General features: G+C 34.1%; 1 long non-coding RNA gene across 1 annotated transcript in view; it reads left to right on the top strand.

The window, feature by feature from the left end:
• LOC108445383 overlaps positions 1 to 18,642 on the top strand; it is a 32,145-nt gene extending 13,503 nt beyond the window's left edge. Inside the window, exons 4-6 of the long non-coding RNA XR_001860204.1 lie at positions 6,614 to 6,703; positions 8,803 to 16,957; positions 18,492 to 18,642. This is a non-coding gene — a long non-coding RNA (uncharacterized LOC108445383). The remainder of the gene's footprint in view (positions 1 to 6,613; positions 6,704 to 8,802; positions 16,958 to 18,491) is intronic.
• Positions 18,643 to 20,536: the final 1,894 nt, after the last annotated feature.

Genomic DNA, 20,536 nt, shown 5'->3' with positions numbered 1-20,536 from the left:
GCTTTGAGGAACATTCAGAATATTAAAATTCATGTTGTAAAACATCTTATGAAATAACATCTCTGTTCCTGTTAAAAAAGAAGGGAGTTAGCATCCCACAGCTACAGCTGACCTTCCTAAATGACTAAATACTCTTTAGTTTGCCAGGATGCTATACTGAAAATCTCAAGCTAAGGCCCAAATTGCCTTCAACAAAGTCATATTTCCTCTCCAGAAGTTAATTTTAAAAACCATTCTGAAAATCAGAACTCATGTATTCTACATATTTTTTTTTAATTTATGTTCAGAAAGAAAATATCTTTTTAAACTTTGCTCAGTTTTCATCTGTATCTGAGTATCTACATGACCAAATGGAAAGATCACAAATCAAGATCACAAATCAAGTAGCTGAATGACTTTACACTAGAAAATCACCCAGCATTCTCTAAGATTGTTATCCCGCCCCCCCACACCCCCCTGAGGTGGGGAAACTTGGAAGTCTTGAAAAAACTTTGGCATTTGTCACCAAATAGCCACATGTTAACTGGATTATGTAGATATTCACCAAAACTGCAACATGAGCACATCTTGGGTGAGACCTGATCACTGTACCCCTTTTTTCTACCAGTACACCTGATTCCCACATCAAACATTTTATGCAAATTCTCTGACTTAGATTTTCTTATAATAGTGATGAATAGAACTCAGTAATAATAAAGTCCAGGCTGCTATGGTATTTATTCCCAATAAGAAAGGCAGTTTTCTGCTAGTAATGCCCAATTTGACAGGACTGAGAAGAAATTATGAATTTGGAAGCATGTCACAGACTTTTTTTGGCCCTAACAATTATTTATTTTTCTTTATTACATTCTTCAGCCTAGAAAACATTCAAAAGGGACAAATAACAACACACATGCACACACACACGCACACATACAGAAACAGAGTGGGGCTCCATCAAAGAGAAAAGGTACAAATAAACTAAACAGGAGCAATTTGAAATGTTTTAAAATGAAAATTCCAGAAGGGTGTAAACTTGATAGACTCCTGGTGAGATAAAGAAATAAGATTGAGTTGAAAGTTTACAGTACCAAACATCATTAGGAAAAAGCTTTGCAATTTTAGTAATGCAATTCAAGAAGAATATGCTTAGGCAAACACATGGCAGATAATGAAGGTGACAGCTTTTGCCAGATACCCGTGATTTACCTTTGTCAGAAGTTTTATTAATCCCAGCACCTTCGCTACCACATCTACACTGATACAGTTTGCAGCTTTGAAAACTGGAAATCTGGAAGAACTGACTGCAGGAATTTTTGAGGTATTTTATTTCTCAGAGTAATTAGTGCTCTTGGAAAAACTAATCTTTAGTGAATCCCCTGTGGTGTGGTCTTTTTTAAGCTGAAATAGTGCCTTCATTGATATTCTAGTAGCACAGAAAATTTATCTATTTACTTATTTACTCTAGGCAAAATTACTTTTTTGTTGTTAATCCTCGTGGCCTACTGAAGGCTTCTCTAATGGAGGAAAAGTTATGTGTTTGAGGGGATCTTTCTGCAATGAAAGTATCATTTTTTGTCCATTAGGACTGACTGATAATGGGTGATTATTTCTCCATTGCAACATAGCATTTCTTCCCCCTTTTTTGTTTTTCTGAGTGTCTGCTGACATGGAAACAGCCATGTGAAAAATAGGCACTTTTATGTATTCTTGTGGCTTTCATTCATGATTATATTCCTCATGTGCAGCTCCAGAGATGCAGATGGGTGCCGTGCAGACTGCAGCAAGGGGCACAGGACATCCTGCTCATTTTGTCCTGCTCAGCAGCAGTTACACCCTCCCAAAGTGTTTTCAGATCATTGTCAACTGCATTACAGGCATTTTCTTAAAGGGAGTTTTTAATCTGTATTACTGTGACTCTCTTATAATGTTTGTCGTAATGCCTAGAAATAATATTCCTAACTGTTAAGGATTAATTTCATTTTTGTAATGAATAGACTTAACACTGGCATTAAAAAGAGTGTTAAAAGAGTATGAGGATTACATAGACAAATTTAATCTCTTTGCTGAATAATTTGGTGATTATTGTGCTGATAAAAGAGCACCTTAGATCCTAACATCCACATTTTATATCCTATACTGCTTTCCTAGGTCACATTGCATGGTTTCCTAATGCTCCTGCTGTGAGAGTTTTGACACTGAGAAGCCATGTGTGGGAAGTGTGCTTGTCAGAGAGACACTTTGAGATGCTCTTTTTTTTGAAACCCACCTGCCTTGTCGTGTGCTTGGTATAGACCCATGCTGTTTTGAAGAGGCAACAAGGAATCTTTATTATCTGTCTACTGTTATGCTTATGTGTTTCTTCATATGAAACTGCAGTTGTGCTAAGAAGATTACATCTGTGCTGAATTCAGTTCTGTCCTCTAAGAAGCGTTTACAGAATGAACAAGGGTGATAAAATTCATAGAGCTGGGAAGCTACTTCTCAGGTTATCAGCTATTTTATAATCTGAATGATATGAAAATCACACAAATCTCTCTTGTGATAACCCAATCCATCTTGTACCACTGATTGAAGTACACATGTATCTAGATAATTATATGGTACAGCGAACACCGGAAGTTTTTGTTAGCTGAACTGGAACTTGATGAAAAAGTGCAGAACTGGAGCTTGCTGAAAAGCAATCACTAATTTGCCAGGAAATATGATTTATTCCAGCAATTAGTGGTGTTTCAGAATTGTCATCAAATTCCATGTGTTGTCTGATCAGAAAGGGTGATGGTAAGAGGATAAAGACTGTTCAGAAGGAGCTACCTACTGTCCTTCAAGGACTCATTGTTTTCTTCAGAAGAGTTTTCTGTTTGGGACATAAACATGGTAATGTAACCCTGAGTGGGTTCAATGATGTTCCTCCAAAGTTTACCAGTCCAGAAGAAAAGTATATTAATTGCACGTAGAAAAAGCCTAAAACCTTGCCCTATTAGGGTCATCCCTTTTTCAAATATGTTAACAGTGCTGGCACCAGAGATTTTGCACAGTGTTTGTGTATTTTTAGTATATTAAACACACATGCCCACACACACACACAGATATATATATAATATATATAGATATATAGATATATATATAGACATATATATGTATTTGAATCCAATCACAGTTTTGCAGACTAAAGCAACAGTAGCAGGCCATGGGGACTAGATGAAACACATAAAGTTTGAAGCAGAATTTTCTTCTCCTTCTAGGCAGGTGTGAGTCATGACACAAACTGGAATAAAATACCCTCCCATGGGAATCAAATGTCATGCTTTTTATCCTCAGGTGGTATAAATAGCATAAATCAATATAGTAGTGCCAATTTACATAAATTTCTACACAGAATTTGGCTAAATGACAACTCACAAGGATATGATAACATTCTGCAAGTATTTGAAGGCCATAAACACTAAGCAGGGGGACAAATGATTTAGGGTGGCATAAGGAGATGTAATTAGGAGCAATGGGAGGAAATTAAGGGAGGAAAAAATTAGGCTGAATATCAGAAACAATTTTCTGACAGTGAGATGTATTAGACTCTGGAAAATAAGTCTCCCAATGGACATTCCATTGCTCAAGATGTTTAGACTAGACAAAGTACTAATGCATATCCAACAGGGACTAATTTTGCAATGTATGGTGTGTAGACAAGAAACCAGAGACATTTAATGGGGTAAAAAGAATTCTGCACTAAGAAAAAAAAAAACCAAATAAATATTTTCTTTTATCACTTTCAACAAATGCAGTAACATTTCTGTATCTTTTACATATGTGCATTTATACATGGAAACATATATAGAGAAACATTATTTTTCTTTTTTTTGTCTGTGCTACATTTTCTACTATTTAATTTTTCTTTTAACACAGGAAAAAATCCCATATATTTAATTTTTTTATTATACAAAATTTCACTCTTTTGTGTGTTGTAGAACCGGATATCCTTCTGGAACTGTTTAAGTACTTTTGTAGAAGTTGATTGTGGTATAATTTTTATTATGAAAATAGTTAGAAAATTGTTCTCAAATCATTAAAATATCTAATTTTAAAAATTTTACAATAAATGGCTGAGTTCTTGTTTTTTTCTGCATCTAGCTGGCCTTTAATCACTGGTAGAAATGTTTCCAAACTAATGTTTGCAAGACTGATTACAGGAAAAACATTTCAAAACTCTGTATCTTTACATTTTTTAGACAAATCAGAGATAAATATTGGGATATATCTCATTTTACTGTGGATGATGTCATCTAAGTAAATAGAATGTGCTCTCAAAGTTATTAGGTTACACATGATTCCATGAAATGCAAATGTGAAGCACACTCTGGCATCCCAGTCTATTTGGCTGCTGAATATCTAGAAGGCAACTTACAAAAGAAAAATATGCAAAACAGCTACCTCTAAAAAAGAAATCCGTGAGGTGTCAGTAAATAAACAACTCCAGGACCTATATATACAGCTTGTTTTACTGAGCACTGTATTGATGCAAGTGACAGAAGAGAAGCAGATGCATGATTGAGCTCACCAAAGAGAAAAAAATTACCTGAGTTGGAAAGGTATAAAACTATAAAATAATGATGATGATGATGATGATGATGATGATAATAATATATATTTTGAAAGCGCTTTGGTAACAAATAGTTCTTTTTTACTGAGGAGCATGTATAACCCCAGCATTTCAGAAGTTGTCAGGTTTTTTATTATCTACTTGTTTCCTCAGTTTCCTCCTCACCTGTTTGGCAAATTCCATTATACATATTCAGATGCTTAATATAGCTGAAAGTTATAAATTTCCTTATCCTCTTTTTTCGGCATTTCTCCAAACTTAAAGTAGACCCATATAACTGACATGACAGAGGGAAATACAGAGAACACAGAGACTTTTTAGCCACTTGTTCTGTCTACTACTGCTTTAGTTTTTCTGCAAAGAAAAATGTCTGGGGAAAATTGCATTGCAACATGGCCAGATGACCCATCTCTATTTTTGAAAACATTTTCATCATTTTCAAGAAAAAAAATCACTTCACCAGGAGTCATGTGAGAAATACAATCTTGAGCACCTCTCAAAAAAAAAAAACCAAGAAAAAAGCTTGTTGCAGTTTTGAATAACAAGATAAGTAGTTTCAACTGTTAAAACTGCAGTATATTCAAAAGCATGGTTTATAGTATAAAAAGATCAGTTCACACTACCACAGTCCCAATTTCACCAAAATCCACCATCACTAAAGTATCTGCATAACTGTAGGAAATGTGCAGTTGGAAATTTGCACAGACATCAGTCTAAATCCTTGAGATTCAGAAGAAACAACCAGCTAACTTCCAAAGGAAATGAAATTGACGTTTAACACTTTTAAACTGCATTTTGATAACATTGTGGAGAGTTTACATATTTGTGGGTTTTGCCTGAGTGACTTCACGTGTTCAAGTTGTCATTACTATGCAGCAGTAGTAACAAAAAACATTGTGCTTCAAGTATTGTAACATAAAGAATCTGCTTTTATACCACGGGAATGATAGACACTCTTGGTTATATTAACACTAATTCTCAAGTGATGACAACTTCAAGTTTATATCTTGCAATCTTTATTTAGGTAAGTCAAAGTATTCTGAGAAAAGAGAAAATCACACCAATACATTTATTTTATTATTTTAACACCACTTAGAGTTGAAAGCTCTGTGATTTTTTTACACTATAATTGATTTCCTACGTAGAAACACTATTTATTCATCTTCACAGGACACTCAATATAGAGTGGATAAAATATATTGGATTTAATTGGAAGCCAGATAGAGAAACATGCTTTTTACTAGCCATATAATAAGTCATCATGTCTTATAGGTGTTAAAGTTTTCTCTAAATTTTATTCTATCAGAAAAAAAAATTATTGCTTTACTCTCTTTAGATCTTACTATATGTCAACAAAAGAGTAAAAAATTTAAATATATTTCTTGGATAAGAGTGTGTTATGGAGCCATTTATACTGTTTGTGCAGCCAATTGTGATACGGCTAAAACTAGTTTTGACAGACCACATGACCTGTCTTCAACTCTCTGTGATGGGAATTTTATGTTAAAAAGACCATAGTCCTTTGAAGAGATCAGGTTGTTTACACAGACACTTCTCAAAACTCGACTTCTGAATATCACGTTTGTTTCTCTTCCTTTGCTGGAATTACCTCAGAAAATTAAGATAATTTTAAAAATAAATCTATTTTAAAACAACAAAGGATACTTCTAAATAGAATAATATTTTTTGCTTATTCTCATGCTAAATTTTAACTTTTTATTTTAAAAAAATTGTTGCTTGTAATTTACTAATTAAAGCACTTCAAAGCAGATTGAAATCGTATAAGAGCTATCGTTGGTTTTGATTGCTGTAAGTATATAACTCAAACATTTGACAGACTCATGAGAAAGGCTTGAATGATAGCTAGTAAACAGTACAGAGTCACTGTATTCAGAACCTACACAGGGGATAACCCCATAATATGATATCATCATGGTTGATGCAATGCAACCTGATTAAGCAAAAACAACTTTGTGATTATCTTTGTTTCAGAGGAGATTGATACCCATTTTTAATTTCATTTCTGATCTTTTTCAGACCTCTCAGAATTCAGGAGCTCTATTTACAAAATAGGGGATGTTACAGAAGAACACTTTGTGGTGACAGCACGTAACGCCTTTAAAGTTGGTAAGATTCCCTTAACCTTGATAGCTGTAGGCCAGTGATGACTTTCTGTTGTCCTAAGAGGGATTTCATAGCCATATGTGCCATTATGACATTAAGGACTGGTGTGTGCTGTTGATTTCCATTTCTATAACTGGATCTCCTGGATCTCCTGATCATACTCCAAAATGTGTTCACCCTAGAGATAAAGTGGACAAAATTTCTTCACCCTGAAAAAATGTATTCTTAACTTAAATGTGCTTGCCTCAGATCATTTAAAGTTAATACACCAGTAAAGACAGCAATTTTAATTGCTCCAGCTGAGCTATGGGCTCTCTTTGAACCAAAACTGGTGGAGTAAGTAAACTGCTTTGCAGACATCCTTCACATTGCATACTGTCATTTGTTGTACAGAGTCATTGCAGGCATTGGAAAGTTTTAAGGGCTTAACTCAACCAAAGATTGAGATAACTTGTCTGACTGCTGCATTAGACGGATTTTATTTACTTGGGTTAGTGAAGCTGGGTTAGAAAAACACTCTTTTTCCTACAGACATGCCCTTTCTCTGTTTTCCTAAGTGAAGAATTTTCAAAGGTTTCTGGAGTTCAGAAAAGAGTTTGAATGTGCAAACAACAAAATCTTTTTAAGAACACAGTGAAAAATAAATCCCCACAGCTGCTGCCATGCAGGATGTTCTGAATCTAATGAGTCTGAATAAGTTAGCTTTTGAAAAGCTGCAGTCTATCTTGCAGCTTTTCAGGCTCACTTGGTGACCGACATTTTGGCAGGACTTGAGCTGTGGTTCAGTGACAGCAAACGGTTTGCCTCCATAACCAATTGACAATGGAAACCTTTGGATTTTTCTCGTTTCCTGTTTTAGTTTTTTTGTTTAAATTTTAAAATTTAGAATTTTCTAGAAGATAAAAAAATATTATAAATGTCATAAGTGACTAGAATTCTTAGAAAACTTAAAATAAACATGATATAATATCAATTAAGTACTTAAAACACCTCATTTACATGCTGCAATGGTTTGAGGGTTTGGGATGTCTATTTTGAGACAGTATCTATAGAAAAGGTGTTGCATAAATGTACTATGAATTTTATGATTTCAAACAACACAGCATACAATAACTAAAGAATTCATACATACTTTGGAGTGAGTAAAACCATATTAATATTTAATCTGTTCTTTCATTTCTACTACAGTTGTATTAGGATTCTGCGCATTCTTGAACTGTCATGGAATTTTCTACAGAACTTATCCCTTCAGGAGAGACTTCTATCCGGGGTTTTTATCTCCCTTTGACACTTCATCTGAAAAACCCAAGTCCAGAGTAGAGTGTCATCCTTCTGGATTTACAGATAGAGACTGTAAGAATAGTTTTAGGAGGCGTGACTTTCTAAAATCATGTCACTCAAAATGCCACAAAATCTTTAATACCATACTCACAGAATCTGGCATCTTTCCAATGCATTATAGAATTCAAGACTTTAAAGAGGGAAACAATCATTTTGCAGCAATAAGACACCTGACACTATAAGTTTTTTTTGTCTACTGGGAAATTCCTGTAGATGTTTTTTCTTTTACATAATTACATGCTGCTGACAAGGTGGTGGCAGTTACAAATGCTGTAGTAACCCACTGCATTATCCCTGGGGAAGACAAGCAATTTCTATTTGAAGAGCACACACTCCTGAAACAATCAAATGTCTCCCCCTGAGATTTGAAATGGTTGTATCTGCTGCAACATGGCAGGTTGCTTCCCCCAGGGGCACACACAGCCTGGAGACTGCTGTTGTCATCTCAGTGGAATCTGCTAACAGAAGAATTAAGAGGAGCAGTCTGGCTTGTGCCTGGTTGAATTCACTTACTGCACTAAGCCTAGACTTGGTTAACATCCAGTTTGGATGCCATACATCTCCAAATTACACTATTGGATATTGAACTACGTTTTCCTGAAACAGCTTCTCCTTTTTTCCCTTTCAACATAACATCTTTACTGCAGAGACCTAGTTTTTTTAACTTTCTTCTCTTAGTTATTTCCTTATTTATCTTTCTTCTGGAGATATCTGGGACTTACAGTATGAATTATTAACCTTAATGCTTTATTCCTCTGGAGCTCTTGATAGGTTTTGTACCTTTTAAAAACCAACACCGGATGAGAACCTGTCATATTTATTTTCCCAAGGATTCTCTTTCAAAGACAGCAAGAGATACTTTATCATCTTTCTCTCTCTTTTCCGCTGAACTGGAGTAAATTTGGTGGCAGCAGTGAGGAAGGCAAGTTAATGAAGTAAACTTCTGTTTATTTCTGGGTTACTAGAAGAGTTAATTTATTACTTATAATATTAATTCAGTGTGGATTTGAAACAACTCCATATGCCATAGCTAATGAAACTGAATTATTATTTTAAAAAGTATTAAATTCTTTCATTTTACCTAACTTAGGGAATGAATAATTCTTAACTGTTTACTGTTATTACAGCACAGGTTCATTGCTCCTAACTTTACCACTTCTGTAACACATGAAAATTATGACAATGCCTGCCTAGTACCACTTCTTTAGTGAGAGAACAGACAACAGAGCTCTTGATTGGCTTTGATGGGTAGGTAGCATTGAAGGCAAAGCTTTGATTTCAATACCTTGAAGATGAGGAACTGAGAATTCATCTTCTAAGGATCTAATATTTTTCAGTTATATCTATTTGCATTTCTCATTTTATAGTCTAAATTTGTAAGTGGAACATGCTCAATACAGAGTCACTTTGGGTTGTATGAATTTTACATTGAGATTTTTTTTCAATAAAGTTATCAAAGTTTGATATCAAGAGACTTCAAAGTGATTCAGGCATGCATCCTTATTTTTTAATATAATCAGGTTTTAATTGGGCTCAACAAAAACCTAAAGGTTTATTTCAGGTTTGAAATACTTATCTGTATGGTTCTACCTACTACTGGACCTGCAAAATAAATAATCTGATTTTCCCCATAGGGCTTTAGACTATGAGGCCTTGTTCACCTCTTGATCTACAGCAGTCTTTGATGCTCTTTACAGGGTACACGGTCCTTGGAGTGAATATTTTTTAAAATTATGTTTCTGTTTCCTTCATCTTACATTGAAGATATACTGTAAATCCCAGCAGTTTCTAGGCTGTATCAGCTGCTTATAAATGAAAAATATGGTACATTAGAAATACTAGTTCATCCTTCAGCTTCATTTGAATACCTGGTACAGTGTCTTTGAAACCACTAAAATGAACCTATGAAAAAAACTAAACGCAACCCCCAATATATTGTTTAAATTCCATATTAATTTGAAGATTAAATATGTGAAATATTTGAGTTTTTCTCTAGGTGTCTATCAGATTTGTGCAAATTTAGCTGTGGAATCAAATGCATGTATTTTCCTTGCAATAAAGACAAGAGATCTTAAATTTTTTTAGGCAAATTCATGTACTGAAGGGCTAAAGAAGTCTCTTCATTTTAAACAAGACATTTAATCTCTTCTAATTAGCCTGCCATTCCCAATAAATATGAATTCATCAGCCTGCATTGTTTACTCAAATCTCTTCCCTAATCACTGGAAGTAGATGATGAGAGTCACAGGAACACAGGCTTTGCCAGCCCCCAGCAAAGGTAAGTGGTGACTCCAGTGAGACACTTACACTAGAATTTGTGCTCCAGCACCACTGCGTTATTAAACTCATGGAAAAGTGCTGGTGTATATGTGTACAAAATATCTCTCATTTCTACAATGTTATTTATTTCTTTATTTGTGGAATCACTGTCCAACATGGAGTGTTCTGGTGCAGAAGAGATTTTAATTCTGTCACGTTCTGCACAAATGCAGAACGGTGTCATCCCAAACAAGGGAGATCAGAAGGAACATACATGGGAATGCTGGAAAGCAAAATGGAGTTGGTTAGCATGAAATGTAGTGCCTTCTGTGAAGCAGAGCATAAATTTTTATTTGCAACCAAAATGTTAAAGAAAATATTTGAAGTAGGCTTTTTGGAGTATTTGCAGCATGACAGATAGGACAAGATGTATTCTATTGTTGTGTCCTGCTTTGACCTAGAAGAAGCCTGTCTAATCCAGTAATTTTATCTTTACCTGTCTTTTAATGTTCTTTTGCACTTTTTATTGTGCTAAATCACTTTCTAACAGAAGACTGATTAGTATTACGCCATTATCAACAACAAAATGTTTGCCACAATTAATATACTTTGAATATATTAACATATATTAACATATTTTGAAATGTACAAAGATTTATTTCCTTTGATTTTTTTTTCCAAATCACTAGCAGAACTCAAGTAAAATCACCCACCAGAAATTATGGAGTGGAAAGCAAAAGCCAAAACTTCTACTGAGCCCTGTGGGTCATGGAGAGATATTTTTATTGATGAATTCAAACTCTAAGACTTTATTTCCCATCCTTAATTCATTTACAGGGAAATAAAATGTGAAACTTCAGTAGTTTCTTGCAGATGAGGTCTGTTTGTTCAAGAACACTGTTACAAAATTCACAAAGCAATGCATTTGCTTAATAAGGGATAAGAAATTTAAACCAGATATACAACAACATTCTTTTGTCTTTTATCAAGGTGGGTGTCTGTCGCTCTTTGAAATTCGAGCTCTCAGAAACAACAACTCCAGTAAGGCAGTTATAATATGCAGCTTGTTGTGAGATTTCAGTTCTGATTGTTGTAAAGTTACTAAGTAAAAGAACAGGAAAACACAGTGTAAAAAGCAAAAAAACCACTAATATTAGAATACCTTCTATTTTTTATCTCTTTTGTTTGCAAAGACATAGAACCCTGCTTTTTGCTGTGTGGAAACAGAAATATTATCCTGTGGGCTCTTTAAATTGCTGATGAAGCAGAGGCTGCTTCATCTCCTCTCAGCAGTATCTCAAATCATATGAGCAGAATTTCATTAGCAGTTGATAAAAATTTGACATTTTTGATCTGTTTTAGGCTCTCAGTCTCCATGAATGAAATAGATAATGGGTGATCTAATTAATATACAATGAGAAACAGCCAGTCATTTTGCTCAACCTCAGCTCTTGTTGTAAACTAAATCAAATAACTATGATCCAAAGTTATCTTGGAGCTGTTGGTTATTTTGAAAGAATGGGTTTCCGGATTTCTTTAAGATAGCAGCTCAATTTGCAAGTAGAATTAGAAATCCATGAAAAATAATAATTATTTGGAACACATTCCAAGTTTGAAGACACTGAAAAAGCTGATGTGCATGCAAAACTGATCAAAATGCTTCCTTCCTTGTGGGGAACCTTGTTGCAATCTCCAACTTCCTTGTGCAGATTAGGGTTCTGTCTTTATTAGTTTAGTAGTCATAATGCACAGTGACATTGACACTGTACTAAAGAGGTGGGCTTGGTTGTGGTTTTTTTCAAAACTGTTTCAACACAGAAGACAACAAATTAGACAGTTACATCTGTCTATGTAGTTGTGTAGAGGTAATTTTATCACCAAATTTTCATGGTTTCAAAGGATTCTAGATTTCACCTTACTCTCAAATTAATCTTTTTTTTTATTATTTTTATTTTTACAAAGGGGAAGGATCAAAATCTCAGTGTAGGAGAATGAAGCTGCAGATCCCAAAGATTAAATTATAGCATTGTTCCATTTTATCTGAGGAGAGCTTTTCTTATCCATGGTGATTGCTTTGTGTCATAGAAACTCAATCACAATAAAAGGTAAAAATTGTAAAAATCCAAATACATCAAATTTCAGTTCAGTACTCTTAAGCTCAAGATTATCTTTCTCCTATCAGGAGACTTGATTTGATATTTTTTGTTTAAGTTATTCTATTTGTGCAGAGTAATATAGATATCCCATTTCTGGAAAGATCTAGACTTGAGGGGGTTTTTTGAGATTTTAATTAATCTGGGGACATCTGCATTAATTTGAAGTAGAAACACTAGTGATACCACATTGGTCAGAGCAGCAATTCATTATATCTTGACTTTCAAACCTTCTATCTGACCTAAATACAGTCCAGTTTCTCTCTGACATCCAAAAAAATTGTCTCAGAGTCTTTGTGTCATACATATTCACACATTTCTTTGAATTAATTTTAATAAAAAATTCCACTGCCCCAAAAGTACTCTAGTTATGATTAAATGTAAACACGAAATCACATTTGCAGGATGAGATTATCTCATCCTGCAAAGATATGTTACTTTCTAGGAAAAATTAAGTCTTTTCTTCAAAAATAGGCAACCCAATAATATCAGTCAGACAATTATACCCTTTTATTACACTATCTGTTAACATTAATTTGGTTTATTATTCTTAAACAAACCAAGACTAAACATGCAACAAATATATCTGCAGGTTTGTGATGCACAGAAGTATGGCAAAGTTGAAAACGAAACAGAACAAAATAGATTATTGAATTTATTCTTAATTGATAAGATATCAGGTCTTTATATTGATAAAATTTTAAGCCAGACCCACAAAATAAAAACTATATTTCATTAAACTCATATGCTCCCTGTGGCCCATAATAGGCAAATCCTTTGTGTTGTTTGCATTCTCCCTTCAAATTATATATGTCATTGTAGATACTTCAATTCATATCTCCTCTGCAGGTGAAAATTAGCATTGAAACATCCAAGCAATGTTGTTTATATAGACTGAAGAACTGACATTAACTTTTAGTTTCTGAACTGAGCACAAATTTGACAACACATTTGTTATGCACGTGTACATGACAGATAAAAAGGGAACATTTTGTTGCTTCCGCTGTTACACTGGATTGCTATAGTGAACAATTGAAAATATCATTTTCTTTCATCTGAAGTTCAACTTCAATAAATAAATTGTGAAGAAAAATCATAAAGAGATCAAGCTTCTGAGATATTATCATGCATATGTTTTTTAAAAATTACATAAAATTTTGTTGATAAACTACAGACACATTTTAATATATATTTGAGAATGCAGTATGTTTTTGGTAGATTTTTCTTTAGTTGCAGTAGCCCTGTCTCAAAGATGAAACATGTGAGACTGTAGGGTAATTTCATAGTTTTTAACTGCACTAATATCTTGGTGATGGGTTCTCAGCAATGAGCAATTTCTCCTTGTTTTACCTTTTCTTTTGGGTATTGGAGAAAAGCAATAATTATTAACAATGATTCATTTAATCAGGGAACTCTGATTAAATTCTTCATCATTTTAGTGTCCTTCAGGTTTAAATGAATTTTTGGATTTATGCCAAAAACATGAGGCCCACACTAACTTATGAGGAACTTGTTTAGCCCATCACACAATTGGAGTAATAAAAGAAAATAAATAAGCAATCAAATAAACTTTTTTCTGAGGAGATTTATACTAAAAACAAAATAAATCCTTAGTTACAGAAATAACTGTAATTTGTAGTAATTTACAGCTGCACAACTAAGAAAAGAACATGGGTTATTGCAGGTCTTACTAGTTTTTATTAGGACATCACCTAGAGGCCAATAAACAGTGAAACTTGATTATGCTAGGCAATCGAAGTTAATTTCCTTTCATAGAGTATTGATCACAAATTAACATTAAGTGCACAGAATTTGGGACATCCTTAGTATCACCAAGATAAAAAATGCCAGAAAGAATGAAGGAATCTCCCAATTTTTTAAACTTTTTTTTTTCAAGATGTACTTGTTAATGAAAGCTAAAATCCATGGAGAAAGGAGGGAAGGTAAGGAGCAGGGTTGTAGGCATGAAACAGATAAAAAGGAAATCTGGAGAAGAAACAAATAGATTGTAGATGACAAGGAAGACTTTCTAGGAAGCACCTCCAAGCCCTGATCAGAGAATGCCTTTCATTACTACAGGAACAGGCAGGTCTCTGACCACCCAGCCAACATTAGAATTGCTCCTTATGCAGCAACTCCTCATACAGGCCCTATGAGTAGTTTGTCCCAATAGCCGCAGCTTTAAAAAAAAGTCATGAAAACTGTCACCGATGCAATGTAACATCACAGGTATATTTGTGGCTTTAGAAAGAACCATGTTGTATAAATGAATACCATTGTCATTTATTCCTTCTGTAGTTTATTATGTTGGCTAGGTGATTTCAGTCTTGGTTTATTTTTTTCTTTGACTTTTTATGCATCAAAGCTACTTTCTCATAGAACTGTGCTAAGGTGATTTCTGTATTTATTGCAATAGTGATGAATGCGAGAGAGAGAAAGTGCTTGTTTATGACACTATAGATTTTCCCTTTTTCAGAAAAAACTTTTCATCTTGCACTTCTGAGGTTTTGAGTACCAAAAAAAAAAAAAAAAAGTCTTCTAATGTTTTGGATTCAAGGTAAAAACAATACACTTTTATTTAGCTCCAGGACATGATCAGGCAATCCTTCACATCCATTCTCCTTTCTCTTCCTATCTAATTATCCTAGCACTAAAATATATCTTCATTTGTGTTTCTTCTGTTAGATAATACTAGAAGTGAAATCAAATTGAAGATTCATTTAAAGTAATCCCATAATCACATCAGGCCTCAAACTCATAAAGTCTGGGAAAATTCAGGAAGTCATTGATATAATTTTTATGTAGTACAGACTGTCTTCAAGGTTCATTTTTTCCTCACTTTAGAAAGAAAGTATTGAAATTATTGTATTGTGGTGCAAGATCTAAAACTACATATTATGTACTGCATACTTATAATGTTTTCTCTAATAAATACTGATTAGAATTAGATTCTTTGAAGTAAATCTAATAAATCACCTGAATGACATCATAACTGATTTGTTTTCGAGTCATTATGTGTAATTGGCTAATGGTATATTTACTCTTGTGCTATTGAATCACCCTCAGGGATAATTCCAGTAAGTCTTGCATCTCAAGAAGAATTTCTCTATAGAGGTAAATTATCTTTATTTTTTTAGTAAAGAACACTAACTAATTATTTTTATTTAAATTCATTTGTAAAGCAGTAAGTCTGTCCTGAGGTCTCACTGCATTTTCAAGTGATGAATTTGATGTTCTCTGATGCCTTGAATTTCCCCCTTGAGCCAAGAAAGGGGATGAGAAAAGGAAATGAAGCCCTGAAATCCAGAGTTCATGAAGTGCAGTATTAAAAACATATGTAGCATATGTAGAGAGGATCTCAGTCAGTGCCCTCTGGTTGCGAATTACTATAAAAGACTAAAATTTTTGTTCAAAAGGAAAAGTATGGACTTAACATACTCAAGGCATAGAAGACTTCTCTGGAAGTGTGGAAGGTAGCAGATACTGGGATTCTATTGTCTGATATGTAGTGATTCTCTGAAAAAGAGTATAGAAGCTATATAAAATGATCTTGCTTAATGCTATCATGTAAGAAGGGAAACACATATTACATATTACAAATTATTTTTTCTTCTCTCTGAATAACTATATTTCACCTATGGATTTGCAGATGTACCTTTAAATACACATTTCTTACTGCTTATCAAAAATTTCAAAATTTTTTTTTTGAAAGTTCATCTAATGGGGAGTTTTGCAGTTTATAAACTCACATTTACTGTGCAATAGACAAATAAACAGGAAAAAAAAGAAAGAAAACCCTAAAAAATTCTTGTTTTTAAAGGAAAAAGAAAAGACATGTTTACTGTTTGAAGAAATCTTGCAGAAGTAGGTGCTTCAAAACCAATCTGCATCTTGTTTCAAAGTAATAATAAGATAAAGACATTTAAATTAAATGTTTAGGAATAAAATAAATATTTAGGACCATGACATTAAGATTCAGAATTACTGGTTTCTGTTAATTAGTTTCCTTCAGTTGGTAGCTTTAGAGAGTTTTATTGGAAATGTGTGATTTTAATTAGGACACAAGACCTTTCTGAAGATTTTATTTATGAGTAAGCAGTAAAATTCATAGTAAGTGGACCACACATTCTACATTGATTTGAGGATATCATTACCTTTGAAATTTATTTTTTTTCCTCATCCTAAAGGCTAACAAGTTCATCTTGGAATTAAATTATCAATTTAGTAAAACAAGTTGCTGTAATTTTATTGCCATAACATTGCTATTCAGTAAAATATGGGGTTTATTCTAAAAATCTATTGCTTTCTACTTGGTTTCACATTGACAAGTACACATCTTTTCCATTTTGTTTCTCTCTCTAGGCTGTTTAAACCAGTAGTGTGAAGTGAAAAATTGAGTTATTGGAACATCTCTTGACTTCAGTGGGGCTGGTAGAGCTTTTGGTTTTCAGGTGAAGGTTGGAATGTAATCATCAGCTGGAGTGGAGGAACAGAAACTGAAAAGGTAAAATTGCGTTAATATGGACAAAAGTCTTTCAGCCTGAGTTGCAAAGATGAATCAAAGCTTTCATCTCAAAGTAAAAAAATCCTTTGTGCCTTGGAAAAATAAGGCTGATGAGAACAGGACAGGAATCAGCTTTTTTAAAGGAGCCGTTCTTTGGACTTTACCAAGGTAAATACTGTGATTATTAGAAACTATGTCAAAGTGGTGAGATGTCCAATGGAACAAGAAAATGTATTTACCATTAATTTCTCTGACTCATCTTTGATACTAAGTGCACAAAACAATAATTGATAAGAATGGTTTGGGAAATTTTAAATTACTAGTGTATAGAGAATCAAGTTGGCAAAAGAACAGCATATAAAGCTGTCCTTAACTTCTAACAACCTATCTCAGTAATGGTTCTGGATGACTGCAGGGCCAGATAAATAAGAAGTACTAAGAATAATGTTTAACCAGATGGTCTTTTGAGACAGTTATGCTGGTAGAGTTTGGCCCACAAATTCGGTTTTGCTCTTGTTGACGTATGGAATTATTCTGTTCCTGAAATATATCTTTGTGACTTCCACAGTGCTAGCCTTTCTATACTCTTTTTTCATCAGGCTGAGAATTTGAAACTGTGGTGATGACAAGGACTTTTTAAAGATGGAGAGGAGGTGGCTGCTTCTTTGAGGCCAGTGGTACTTGGATACATGCCTTCCTTAGGTTCCTAGTAGACTGGCCTTGCTTTGCAGTGAAATGTTGTGTCCCAGCTCCTTGTCACTTGATCTAGGAAGGACAGGTTTATGTTAGATGGATATATGAGCTGGGCTGGGATGTCGGCAGTTAATGGAACTGCACTGTGGTGGTTGTAGTTGGCTAATGTGCCGCTTGATCAGACATCATTGACACACAATCACAAGAGAAGTTGATCTTGGGTAACTTTGCCTAAAGACAGTAACTCTTCTCTGCTTACTGGCAGTTTGAATAAGCCATGCATGTTTTAGTATAATGCTACATGTTATAATATATGGGTGTATTCAGAATTGTTTTGACACTGACTCCAGAAAATAAAAATGCAATAAAGAGGCAGCTGATGCATTACACTTTGTTGGGATGAAAAACATCAGATACCATTAAGTTCTTTTGGCCCAAAATTAATGAAAATCCCTACTTGGTCAAATTCTGTTTCTGTAGTTTGTTTGGGGGTTTTTTTGTCTCCATTGGTAGAATTTTCTGACTGACAGAAAATCATTGTCTATTGAAAGAACAGATAATTGCCGTAATTGTAGTGCATAAAACATATCTCTATATAATTTAAGAAAGGTGTTTGAAACTGTATCAGTACATTAAAAGCAGCAAAAATATTCAAGGCTAATTACTAATGTAGTATCTCGTATATCTTTTTATTTTTGTTCACTTTAATGATGCAGAACTCTGGAGGTCAATTCCTATTCTGCTGTACACTAAAGCTTGCCTCTGCAAATGGAGAAAAATAATTGAAGACCATATAAAGTAAAATCACTGTTCATATAGGCTGTCTATTTCTCATATCTAGGAACTAAGGAAATCATCACTGAGAGCAACCTTCAAGAAATGTGAGATGAAAGAGAAGATTTACATACTTGAAACATCTCTTCTGGTTTTTCTTTATAGTCTCCCTTGAACACACTATAGCAATATGAATAAAATATATTTTAAATGTCTAACTAACCCTGACTTTTTCTATTTCCAATATATTTCTTTGCACTACCAAATAACAAACAAAACATTAGAAGCCCCTGATTCACTCATTTTTAGGTGATCTATGATGCAATTTGTAAGTCCTTACAAATTTTTTTCTCAGTAAGCACTATAAACAACTCAATTTTTTGAATATGCTTCACAGATAATATATTCAGGTTTGATTTATTTTATGAAGGTGGTATAGAAGCAAAACATACCTAGGAGGTACAAGAAAAAGTAGGACTTATTCTGTTAGAAGTAACCAAATCATCACTTTTTACACCACTCTAGTTTCTTATTTTAATAAAGAAGTGAAATTACAACAGAATTGGTTGCATTGCTCTTTTCAGTTCACTTCACTGAATTTCCTACTGATAAAAAGATAGTCCTATAACCATGAGGACAAAAATCTCATTCAATATCTATTATTTATCCAAAGTCAGAGCTAGTGACAGGCCACTTTATATTTTATATTTCCTTCCATGTCCAGGCATAGAATCCAAGCATAACCTGGATGTTTCTATCTGCTAATTGTTTCATATCAGAAGACAGGCATAAAATGATAACTCAAAGTATCCTTACACTGCTTCTGCCAAGATTGCAGGTTTTATACACTTACTGTCAATATTTTCCCCGTACTCCTTCCCTGGCCAAATAAAGTCTGTGGCTCTGTAGTTCAGATTTTAAGGAAAGGTGGGACCATTGTATTTGGATATGCTTTATTTTAATTGAGGAATAAAATAATGGGATTATCATTCAGAAAATTAAATTACAGAAAGGACCTCTTCTGTCTGGTATTTTGTGAGAAGCAATGGACTGGGCCAATGGTATTTCAGTCCTTGGTGTGACAGGTAACTGATATCACTGAAGTGTGAAAAAAAGCTCAGAAAAATGCCAGGATATAATACTATAAGCTAACATGCACATTTGGGGATTTAACTCAAAATTTAATTTGTCTGCTGAAGAAAAGCACTGTTCACTCTGAAATAGTGCACTTAGGTGCTTCTCAGCAAATCAGTAAATGCTTAATGAGTATAGAAAATTCTCTAAAGTGTGGTTTTTACACAGTGAGTTATTCCAACTCTGTATCTAAATCAGATCCATTCCTAATTTGTTCCTAGATTTGTGTAGGCTACTAAAAGTAGTAGCAGTAGAAGGAACCAAAGAAACTTGAGACTCTTGGGAGGGAAGGGGAAGGGGAAAGGGAGAGAGAAAGGGAAGATAAACTCACAAATTCAAACCCAAAATGACTAAGAGATAATAAGCACTGGAACCTTAAAAGTGGATTTTTTTCATTCATGTTCTTATTTATGTTGAAATCAGTAATGTCAGACACTAGATGAATGCACCTCTCTCTTTGTCTATAAAGTTGTAATTAGTGCAGACAGATTCTTCCTATCCTCTTCTTCAAACCTTGTCTTCAAGTTTCTCAAGTTCAAAGATGCTGTCTTGTTCTCCTAAGCAAAGAAAGAAGCAGAAGACATTTGTAAGAGGACAGCTTGTAAATTCCCAAGGAATTGCTGGGCATCATAATATTATCAAGGAATTAGTGTAAGTCAATTTTGGCACTCAGTCAGATGCTTTTTACTTTGAGAGCTGGCTTCACACTAGCCTTAGGGAATCACAAATGTCAGAAGTGGGCTACAGTATAGCTTTCTTTCCTTTTTAAACAGTGTCCTATGTTAACCTGTCTGGCACATCTGGTAAATTTCAAAAGCAGAAGTAAAAAGGCAGTTGTATGGAGGAAAAATGTGAGAAAGAAATTCAGAAGCACCATTCTTCTTTTTACAGACAGAGAATATCACCAGAGCACAGTTGGTATTTTTCATTATTGAGAACATACAGCAGCTTAGTTTCACCAAGGCTAATTGATTTTCA

Source organism: Corvus brachyrhynchos, unplaced genomic scaffold, assembly GCF_000691975.1.
Source record: "Corvus brachyrhynchos isolate BGI_N302 unplaced genomic scaffold, ASM69197v1 scaffold1, whole genome shotgun sequence".
Classification (NCBI taxonomy): domain Eukaryota; kingdom Metazoa; phylum Chordata; class Aves; order Passeriformes; family Corvidae; genus Corvus; species Corvus brachyrhynchos.
This window is presented reverse-complemented; position numbering and strand designations above follow the sequence as displayed.